The 11,617-nt window shown below is 45.2% G+C and overlaps 3 pseudogenes across 3 annotated transcripts; 2 read left to right on the top strand and 1 right to left on the bottom strand.

Annotated features, from left to right (window-relative positions):
* Positions 1–263: 263 nt before the first annotated feature.
* On the top strand, positions 264–1,211 carry LOC309648275 (olfactory receptor 13H1-like; annotated as a pseudogene). The gene has a single exon. The product of its transcript is annotated as an olfactory receptor 13H1-like (transcript).
* Positions 1,212–2,075: 864 nt separating this feature from the next.
* On the bottom strand, positions 2,076–3,394 carry LOC309648316 (olfactory receptor 6Z7-like; annotated as a pseudogene). The gene is made up of 2 exons: positions 3,083–3,394; positions 2,076–2,742 (listed from the first exon to the last, which is right to left on the bottom strand). The product of its transcript is annotated as an olfactory receptor 6Z7-like (transcript).
* Positions 3,395–4,091: 697 nt separating this feature from the next.
* Positions 4,092–5,010, top strand: LOC309648253 (olfactory receptor 9S13-like; annotated as a pseudogene). Its single transcript has one exon. The product of its transcript is annotated as an olfactory receptor 9S13-like (transcript).
* The last annotated feature ends 6,607 nt before the right edge of the window (positions 5,011–11,617 follow it).

Raw genomic sequence — 11,617 nt, 5'->3', positions numbered from 1 at the left:
AAGACTTCGCCTTCCAATGCAGGGGGCACTGGTTCCATCCCTGGTCGGGAAGCTAAGATCCCATATGCCTTGCGGCCAAAAAACCAAAACGTAAAACAGAAGCAATACTGTAACAAATTCAATAACGACTTTAAAAAAAATGGTTCACATTAAAAAAAAAAAATTACCTGTATTTTTTTTTTAAAAAAGAAACGATGAATGAATCAAACCATAAATGGATTTACGAATAAATGACTCAAGTAGAAATGCATGAATGAAATAATCCACTAGCCAACATGTAAAAGAGTCAATGAATGATTGACCCAATCCATCCAACAATCCAGCAATCCATGAATCAATGAATGATTATATGATAGGATGAGTCAATGAGGGATGCTGAATGGTGGATTATATTAAGCAACATTCCCACCAAGGGACATAGCAATGCAGGGTAAAGGAGCAGTGATCTGAGCAGCAGTGCCAAGGAACCCACTAGAGTTTGTGCCTTGAAAGAGTCAAACCGTACTTATATGAAGCTGTCAGTTTCTGAACAACTAACTCAAGATGACCCATATTTTCCCACCCAGCTAAGTTTCAGAAGGAGCATGGACATCCAGAATAGCACAAAGAAGATTTACTTCATTCTGCTTGGGCTGTCCCAGTACCCACGGGTTCAGACCATGTTCTTCTGCCTGCTCCTCATGTCCTATGTCGTCACCCTTCTTGGGAACAGCCTTATCCTGCTACTACGATCCTCAGCTCTCCATGCCCATGTACTTCTTCCTCAGTAAACTGTCCTTCCTGGACATGTGTTACACCACATCTAGTGTGCCCCAGATGCTGGTCAACTGCTTGGCGACCATCCCTATCATCTTGCTAGGACAGTGCTTGGCCCAGATGGCTGCAGGACAGTACCTGGGTGTTGTGGAGTGTCTCCTGCTGGCTGCCATGGCCTATGATCGCTGTGTGGCCATTGGTGACCCCCTGCACTACTCAGTATGCATGGGGCCCCGACTTCGTAGCCTGTTGGCTGGGACCTCATGGACTTCAGGCTTCCTGTTGACTGTAGTCCCTGTGATAACCATGCCCTTGGAGTTCTGTGCTTGCCAGGTAATCAACCACTTCTTGTGTGAGCTCCTGGCCCTGCTCAAGCTTGCCTGCTCTGACCTGCATTCCTATGCAGGTCATTTCTATGAGTCGCTCCTATGTGGCCATTGGTAGCGGAAGCACGGAGTCTTAACCACTGAACCGCCAGGGAAGTCCCCCAACATGAATTTTTATTATTTAAAATAAAAATGAAAAATATGCTAGTATGGTAGTAAGTCATTCTATAGAAGGTCTTTCTTTGAATTTGTTTTCTCTTATAAAATGCATATTTATTCAATTATAAAGGTAATACAAGCTTATTGCAAAATATTCAAATGTATAAAATAGAAAGTATGAGTCCCCTGTGGTCTCATGCCTAAAAACATAGCTAATAACTCTTTGATATATATCTTTTCAGATTCCTTTCTAGGTTATTAGTTATTAACATAAATAACTACTGCAATTAGTCTATTATTATTGTTTTACAAATCTTTGACATACTCTTATACTGCTTCTTTCATTTTTAACTAAACAACCTACCGTCTCCCCATGGCAGCATCTGCAAGTCTGGTTTAATGTCTTTAATGAATGCCTGTTATTTCACACTATGTATATAATATAACATATTTAAATAATTTGGTGGACATTTGAGTTATTTGCAAAAATTTCCAATAAAATAATGTTTATTCCAAATCTCACAGTGTTGCAATAAAAATTCTTGTACTTAAATTTTGTATTATACATTTTTTTTTACAGTGGGCAAGGAGTAAATTTCCATTTCTTGTATTACTAGAGGGCGTGCACATCTTTTTTGTAGGTTATCAGCCACTTACATGTTTCCTTCAATAGCCTTCCTGTTCATGACCATTTTCCTTTTGGTTTTTCTCTCGGTGGAGGTCTTCATATTTTTCTCCTTTATTTAAAGAAGTCTTTATACGTTATGTTGCAAATATTTTCCTCCGGATTTCTATTTGCCTTTGAAAGCTGTGCACGTGTTTTGGCCACGAAAGTGTTAAAAATCAGGAGCAGGAAATGTCAGTTCTCGCTGAAGAGACTCGGCGCTGGGGGAGGGTTTTCCGCAGCGCTGCGCGGACCTCCTTGTTCCGAAGGCAGTAGACTAGATCAGGCAGCACATGGGCGTGGCCACCGTGTAGATGACGGACAGCAACTTGTTGAGGTCAGTGGGTTCAACACGGCTGGGGCGGGAATACGTGAAGAGAAGCACTGAGCAGAAGATGTCCACCACAATCAGGTGGGAGGCGCAGGTGGAGGGTTTTGCTGCCGGCAGCAGCCGAAGGCATTTGGAGCACAGCCCTCCTGATGGCCGCATACGAGGCCAGAGCAACTAGCAGGGTCCCGCAGATGACATGGCAGAGATGAAGTCGACCAGCTCCGTCAGGGTCACGTGGGTGCAGGACAGGTTGAGCAGAGGGGAGACATCACAGAAAAATTGGTTGAGGACATTGGGGCCACAGTAGGACAGGCTGGCGACGCATGATATCTTGACCACCGAGACCAGCAGCCCACCAAGCCATGAGGACAAAGCTAAACCCAGGCAGATCTGGGGCCTCAGGAGCAGCAGGTAGTGTGTGGGTGGCAGACGGCCACATAGTGGTCGTAGGTCATGGAGGCCAGGAGGGTGCACTTGGTGCCAGTGAGAGAGATGAATAAAAAAAGCTGAATTGGGCTTCCCTGGTGGCGCAGTGGTTGAGAATCTGCCTGCCAATGCAGGGGACACGGGTTCGAGCCCTGGTCTGGGAAGATCCCACCTGCCGCGGAGCAACTAGGCCCGTGAGCCACAACTACTGAGCCTGAGCGTCTGGAGCCTGTGCTCCGCAACAAGAGAGGCCGCGATAGTGAGAGGCCCGCGTACCGCGATGAAGAGTGGCCCCCACTTGCCGCAACTAGAGAAAGCCCTCGCATAGAAACGAAGACCCAACACAGCCAAAATTAAATAAATAAATAAATTAATTAAAAATAAATAAATAAATAAAAGGGTCAATTAAAAAAAAAAAAGCTGAATTATGCAGGCTGTGAAGGGCACATGGCATGCACTGGACCTCAGCCCCACGAGCAAGCTGGGCATGGTCACTGACATGTAGCACGTCTCCAGGCAGCTCAGGTTGCCCAGGAAGAAGTACATGGGCTTTCAGAGCTCACCAGGACTGCAGACAAGGGAAATGATGAGCGTGTTCTCCAGGAGAGTCAACAGGTAGAGAGTCAGGAAGATGGCAAACAGCACAATGCTTATGACTTGCCTGGCAGGTGAACCCAGCAGGATAAACTTTTGCACTCTGGACATATTGCCCTAGTCCAGAGACCTCTCCATCTATGTAAGAAAGAAACAGGTTTGTAGATACCATGATCCATGCAGAAATAAATTGATCAAAGGGGGAGAGAATATACAGTTAGGGCCCCTAGAGCCAATGCTACTTTGCTGTAGGTTGACTCTTGTTCTGAGCGCCAGCAAGGAGCAATTGGGAAATTGCAAAACTGGAAACGGAAAATTTAACACTACTTACTACATCTCTGATCATTGACAAGATACTCAACCTTTATAAGCCTCCATTATCTTATCTGTAAAATGGAGGTGAAATCTATCCCCAGGAGGTCCTTAGTCCTTATGGATATTAAAGATGGCAACAGACGAGAAAGTGCTTTATAAAGAGAGTCATGAGTATTCCTTTACTTTTTTTAAAAAATAAATTTATTTATTTTAGGCTGTGTTGGGTCTTCGTTGCGGTGCATGGGCTTCTCTTTGCGGTGGTTTCTCTTTGCGGTGGCTTCTCTTGTTGTGGAGCACCGGCTGTAGGTGCGTGGGCTTCAGTAGTTGTGGCGCATGGGCTCAGTAGTTGTGGAGCACGGGCTTCACTGCTCTGCAGCATGTGGGATCTTCCCGGACCAGGGCTCAAACCCGTGTCCCCTGCATTGGCAGGCTGATTCTTAACCACTGCGCCACCAGGGAAGCCCCATGCACTGCTTTTTGAGCATCCCCTGCCATTCACGAGCTTTTCCGAAGACACAACATGACCAATCTCAAGGCAGTGCCTGTTTTCTTCCTCCGGGTTTCTCAGCGGTGCCTGAGATACAGATGCTCAGCGCTGCTGCCTTCCTTCTGGTTTACCTGGCCGCGTTTCTGGGGAACATCTCCATGGTGGCAGCCGTGACGATGGACGCCCGCCTGCACACGCCCATGTACTTCTTCCTCAAACACCTCTCCTTGGTGGATATCTGATCCGTGTCCACCACCCTGCCCCAGGCCCTGGTGGCCACCCTGCTGGGCTCGGGGCAGATTTCCCTCCATGTGTGCACGTCCCAACTCTTTGCCTTTGTCTGCCTGGAGTCCACAGAGTGTTTTCTCATCACCTCCATGGCTTATGACCATTGTCTGGCCACCTACAGGCCCCTGGTGTATGGGGCAGCCATGAGGCCCCGGACCTGCGTCTCCGTGGCAGCGGCCTGGGGCAGCGGGCTCCTCTTCTCTGCCTTCCCCTAACCAACACCTTCTCCCTGCTCTTCTGTGGCCCCAACGTGATTGACCACTTCTGTGACATTCCGCCACTCATGAGCCTAGCTTGTGCCAACACAGGTGTCCACAACATTGCGGGATTTGCAGCCAGCGGTTGCGTCATCATCAGCTGCTTCAGCCTCAGTGTCCTGTCCTATGTGCGCATCTTGGCCACGGTGGTTCAGATCCGCTCAGCAGCCAGCCCCTGGAAGGCCTTCTCCATGTGTTCCTCCCACCTGGCCACCGTCCTCCTGTTTTACGGTACTGGCAGCTCTGCCTACATGCAGCCCACTGTGCGCTATTCCCCATGGCAAGGGCGCCTGGCTGCCGTCTTCTGCTGCATCCTCATGCCCACCCTAAATCTGCTTATCTACAGCCTGAGGAACAAGGACATGAAGGGGTCCCTGCGGAAGCTGTATCTTCAGGTGCCACCTTAGGACATGGAGTGACCCAGAAATCCAGCCTCACAGGATTTTCCTTGTGGTCATAGTGGAGGTGTTAATGTCTCCAGAGACCACCAGGAACACACTGGGTGGCCCAAAAAGTTGACAACAACGTTGATGACGATTCATGCAGGAAGCCCCAATAGGCAGCTGGATAAAATGGAGACGTGTCCAAGGTGCATTTAATTTAGGCAAATGGTACTGTACATACACAGGGGAAGGTAGAAAGAGGGAGAGAATAATTTAAAATACAGTTGACTTTCGGTATTCACGGGTTCCACATTTGCGAATTCAACCAACCGTGGATCATGTACTCTGTTTACAATCCCTGGTTGGTCGAACCCATGAATGCAGAACCTGTGGGTATGGAGGGTGGACTATGGGACTTGAGCATCCATTCTGGTATCCTGGTGGGTACTGAACGACAACTGTAGTGAGGGGTCATTTCATCCCAAAGCCCACCAATGACCCTGTATCCTGGAGTTATGAGTCCACTAGGGGACTTTCTGCTCAGCTCATCCATTTCCATGGACCTCCCACAAGTGACCACACCTTGGCCTGCTCAAAATGATTCTAATGCTTAGTGGTACACATTTTCCATCTAATATTTGTCTGAAATGCAAGTCAGTGAGTTCATCAGAAGAAGCAACTATTCTGGAAGAAAAATAGTCCATATTGTACTTGCAGAGACATGGTCTTCATGTGGCTCTTTCCTAAGAGAACATCAGGGATACTTTTTTCTTTCTGTAATGTTTAACTGATAGCACTGTATTGGTTGGGTTTTGGGTTCAGCTGCTTTAACAGACCAAACAACAGTGGCTTAAATAATACAGAAGGTTTTTTTTTCTCTTTCCTGTAAACATGGGTGTCTCTACACCACAAAGTCATCCTGAGACCAGGTTCCTCCCGTCTCATTGCTGTACCATCCCATACAGTCTCCTTATCCATGTGGTAGGAGAAGGCTCACTAGCAACTCATCCACAGTCCAGCTGCAGGAAGGAAGACAGAGGAAGCAGAGGGCAAGGAGAGTGCTTTTCAGATGTGACCTGGAAGTTGCACCCATCACTTCTGCTGACTTCCCATTGGCCACTGCTTAGTCACATGGCCACTCTGACCTGCAAGGGACGCTGGGAAATGTTGTCTCCAGCTGGGTTGCCATGTGCTCAGATAAAGCTCCAGAAAAAAATGGAGAGAACAATATTTACTATTTTTTAATCACTCCTCCACATCTGATCTCTTGATGAGCCACCATTTAAAAAAATAAATTTGTTTATTTTATTTTTGGCTGCATTGGGTCTTCGTTGCAGCGAGCGGGGGCTGCTCTTCGTTGCTGTGCGCAGGCTTCTCATTCCGGTGGCCTCGCTTGTTGCGGAGCATGGGCTCTAGGTGCACGGGCTTCAGTAGGTGTGGCTCACAGGCTCTAGAGCGCAGGCTCAGTCATTGTGGCACACGGGCTTAGTTGCTCCGTGGCATGTGGGATCTTCCCGGACCAGGGCTCGAACCCTGTCCCCTGCATTGGCAGGCGGATTCTTAACCACTGCACCACCAGGGAAGTCCCCAAGCTGCTATTTTTTATTCCACCTATTGTCATGCTTCCAATTCTTCCCTTTTTCCCAGGCCACCTGTACTAGTCACTTTTATACATTATCTCTATCACTCTTTATAAAATTCTCTTCATTTTACACGTGGAAGATGAAATTCAGATAGGATAGGCAACCTACCCAAAGTTCAGAGGGTTGAGAAAGGATCCAATATTTTGCTCCAGAACCATTTGGGGTTCTACTTTTTTGGGGGGGGGTTCTGCTTTTTAATGATAGAGATTGGATTGTATTTCTCTAGGACTTTAAAAAATCTTACCTTGTTGAGACATTTCTTTGGGAGTTTTTAGGAGAGGGTTGCAGTGCTACCAACATATCCTTGAGGGTTGAAGAGCTCTCCTTTACTTGAGAACATCAACCTCTTGATCAAATGCATAATCCCTGGGAGAGACATAAATTGGCATGTGACCAGCCAGCCACATCAGGCAAGTCTTTGGTGATTCCTGGGGTTGGCAGGCACACACCAGTGAGTCCCATCCTGGTATAACCCCTTCCCCTTGTGTGGGAGGAAACTGTGATTTAACGTTAGCAAATAGAATACAGCAAAGGTGATGGGTGTCACTCCCACGATTACCTGAGATATACTGTCTGAGGCAGAAAAAACATCTAGGCGCTTGGTGTAACCCCCAGACCCTTGAGTGGCCAACTCCCTATCAGCTCCAAGGTCACCTCATCCGAACGACCTTCTGTGGCCCTGCCATCCAAAGCAGATCCCCTCTGGGTGACTCACCATGCCTGCATCCTGTTTTGTTACCTCCATTGCATTTATCATCCTTCTGAAATTACCTAAGTTATTCAGTTTGTTTGTTCTGCCCCGAATCCCCATCCCCTTTCTTCAGATATAATCCCCATGAGGGCAGCGCTCTGGTCTCCTCAGTACTGTATCCCCTGTGTGTCGTAGTGTCTGGCACACACTAGGTGTTCAATGTGTATTTTTCTGAACGAATATGAAGCAGAACAGCAAAACACAAAAATCAGAGCTTCTCTGGTGTGAGCTGGGGTCCGGGGGCTGGGATTCCTGAGCCTTGGTGGTTTCCTATCTCCATGGTCATTTCTGCAGCACCAGCCTGGAATCTTTGGGCTCCACAAACCCAGTTCAGACACCCCTTCCTGAATCAGATTAATACCTGCTAGTGAATCTAAACCACCATTCATTGAAAGATACTCCATTATTTTATGTTCCACTAAGGAAGAAAAAGATACTGCCAATCAAACCATGACAGCTCATCAATAGAACACATCCTGATTTCCTGTGCTAAAACGTGTTCAGCCTTCAGATCACAGTTCAAGCATCACTTCCTTATCACCCCCTGCTGGCCAACTTAGACCATTTTTCCTTCTATACTCTCATTTCTTCAAAATATGCATTGCAATTTTAATTATTGTGTAATCATTTGTTTAAAATTTGTCCCCGACACTAGAATGAAAGCTGCATGAAGGTAGATATTACTTTGGCTTGTTTACTGTGGTGCTGATAAATCAACTCTCTGGAAAATAAAAATAGCATTTGCCAATTTCCACGGTGTAAACAATCTCACCACAGCTAATGCCAAGCTACTGATAGCTTAATGACTGATTTGCAACATTCTTGAATGTTTAACAATTAGCTCTTGTGAGCTGGTACTAGCATGCTCCAGCACACAGTTGACCCAGACCAGATTCTCCCTGTACATAATAGAAGCTCAATAAACAATTGGTAAGTGAATGGGTAGACCGTCGTTGAATCACATTGAATGGACGTGTAGCAAGTACTTCAGACTTCACACATCTACACAGAGCTCTTCGTTAATCCTCCACACCTGCATCTCCCCCAGTTTTCACCCCACTTAGTGGCATTGTCATCCATGAATCAGGACAGAATCCTAGAAGGCATACTGTATGGTCAGGCCACTCAAGGTGGCTGTTTTCTTGCTCTCTCTACATCCCTGCTGGACCAGTGCCTGCATCACCTACACTCACACACATGACTGACTTTCCTACACTTGCCCCAAGCCCCAGCTGGTGATTGTTCTTATCAAAGGGGCTGTGAGGGGTGTGCGGCTCTGCTGGTTTCCCTGGTAACCAATGAGCCCACCTGATGTTAATTCCCCCATAACTGGCAATCTCCCCTTCCTCGCCAGGGAGTGAAGATGCCATATCCTGCCTGCGGTCTGCCACAGACGGTGGGGTGTTGCTTCAGACGTGTAAGCGCCCCAACCCATTAAACCATTGATGTCTCTGTTGCTGACTTCGGGCTTTCTTCGGGCTTGAGGCCGGGCAAGTCCAGGCCTTGTAGGCCTGTGGGGTGCAGCCCAACAACTGGCAGAGCCAGCCAGCAGACCGAGGAAATTCCTGTGAGCACCAAGATGTCGGGAAATACAGGGTGGGAAATGGAAAGTTGTGGGGGCTGTACGCTCGCATGTGGGGCCCAAAGGTTCCAGGGTGATCCTGAATGTTGCAGGGGAAATCCCGGGGTGGCTGTCCACTAGTATGCGGGGCCCTGTGGTGGCTCTTGATAAAAGAAATGTTCACACATTGAGATACAGGGAAGTCATTCAGGCTTATACCTGAGTTAACTTGAATGTTATGCTACTTAAAATAGCCCGTTTGTGGCCTGTCATATATACGTTAATAGCCTGTTTGTGGCCTGTCATATATACGTTGTACATCTGCTTTAATTATTTAAGGGCACACTGACCAGAAGTAAAGAATGTCCATGTTAAAAATAAAGATTAAGTGCCTCTCTTCCTTGTCCTCCTTTGATGATAAAAGACTCCCTTCCCAGGTGCCAAGGCCATACTGACTCGGTGTATGTGCTGATCTGTTTTTTTTTTCCTGAAACATTGAAGAAATATAACCCTGACTTGTTTAATGTTCTTTGTTCTGACAATATATAAAACTGTGCTGAAAACTGGAGCAGCTTCTCAAGAGTAATCTGGGAAGATGGCTTTCAGGTTAGCCCTCAGTTTGGCTTATAAAAATAACTCTTTTCTATAATAAATAAAACTTTTCTATTCTTTTATAGATTTTTATTTTCATTAACATTGCTTTGGCGTAGTCAGCAGGATATCAGAAGAACCCACCTGAGGTCACCTGGAGTCTACTTTAGACCACGCTTGTAACAAGTATGGGCCCCTTGAGCCCCTCTGGCTTCACAGCACCCTTCAGGTGATTTGGTGAGTTTTTCCTGATACCTGGATCTCCTTATTATTAAGTGATGGTCCACGACTTTTATTTGAGCTGTTATCTTAAGACTTGGAGTCTTAAGAGGGTGCCGGTACGTTTCCTAGGCAGAGGACCTGGGGGAAGTTCCAGGCAGGAAGGCCTGGAAGGAATTTTGGAGTGAAATGGGTTGGCTGACTTTTAAAATGTGGCTTAAAATTGGAAATTTAAATTTAGATGTGCACCTTATAGTAAAATGAAACTAAAAGAAAGCAGGAGATTGTCCTTCTAAAGCCTCCCAGCTCCTGCACAGGCAGCCACCCACTGGAGCTCCGGCTGGCTTCTACAACTGGTATGGAGCCAATACTTAGATACTTACCTAACCCTAAATTGGCCAAGATGAAATTTTTTTTGACATTCCAAAACTGATTTTTGCATGCACAGTTAAACACAGCTCGCTTGATAAAACATCTTTTCAAAATTCTGACCCTCAGAGAGAAAAGTACTCCTAGGAGAAGGCTTGAAGTTGTAACTCTTATCATGTCCTTGAAATGCAAACACAGCCCACTGCTGCCTGAGACTACAGCCTTGGCTCAATTAGTAGAAACTAAAACCTTAAAAAAAATGGACTTTTAAAACTCAAGCAGGAAAACTATGAGATCTCTGTGTCTATCTGGATGTATGTATGTTTGTGTATGTTATAAACGTGATCTGTTTCTACCTACAGATGATATTATCAACATGAATTTGTAGAAGAGCTCTACTGACTTAAAAGTAAGCACTTACGAATTAGGTATTTTTAAATGTAACAAAAAAGTAATCCAAATGTTTAAAGGATCATGTGATACAGAATTACTCTTTAATAAATGAAAACAAGCTTAAGTTGTTGCTTTGATTAATACAGACATGTCTTTAGGGTCATCAGCATTAATACTTTAATTGTTCCTAGGTTTACTAAAAGTCAGTAAGTTCATGTTATCTTTGTTACAAAATTTGTCAGCAAGAAAATTAACTTGGTATGATGATATTTTCATAGGTATTGAAATAGAGATCAATGGGATTAAAATTTTTACATGAATTCTTTAAAAATGATTGTTTTATGGTATGTCTACCTAAAATTAATTTCTCCAGATGTTTGATAACTTGAAACTTTAGAGTTTTCCTAAATTAAATTAAATGATGGGAATTCACTGAATATCCAGATCATTTCCAGTTAAGATAAAAATACTGAAACATTCATTGCTAAACGTGTCTAAATTTACCTACTTTGTCGTCTTTAGAGAAACACTAAAGATTTTGGGTTTATTAAACACACATCTTATACCATATTAAAAAGAGAATGTATATGTATAACTGATTCACTTTGTTATAAAGCAGAAACTAACACACCATTGTAAAGCAATTATACTCCAATAAAGATGTTAAAAAAAAAAAAAAAGAAATTATGGGTCGGGGTTGGGGGGGGAACTTTCCTGGCAGTCCTTCAGGGGGAGTGGATTTGATCCCTAGTCGGGGAACTAAGATCCTGTAAGCTGCGTGGTGCAGCCAAAAAACAAACAACAACCAAAAAAAAAACCCCACAAAAAACCAACAAAAAATATGCAAACCAAAACAAAACACAAAAAAACAAAACCCACACACCTATAGTCAATGAATCCAAATGGGTCTCTTCACCTGAAAGGGTGAAGTGGGTTGGGTACCATGGCAATGTACCTGTACTTCATCCCTCCTTCAGGGTCCCACCTGGAGGAGACCTGACTATCAGATGGTCTGGGCACCAGCCCTAGACCCAGAGTGGTAGGAGATTCAAAGCTGGGGCCCAGGTGGGCATTTGGCTGACCCTTCTGAGGTGGTGGTATTCA

Source organism: Balaenoptera physalus, assembly GCF_965194825.1.
Source record: "Balaenoptera physalus genome assembly, chromosome: 19".
In the NCBI taxonomy this organism is placed as follows: domain Eukaryota; kingdom Metazoa; phylum Chordata; class Mammalia; order Artiodactyla; family Balaenopteridae; genus Balaenoptera; species Balaenoptera physalus.
The sequence above is the reverse complement of the archived record's forward strand: the minus strand, read 5'-3'. Positions and strand labels throughout refer to the sequence as shown.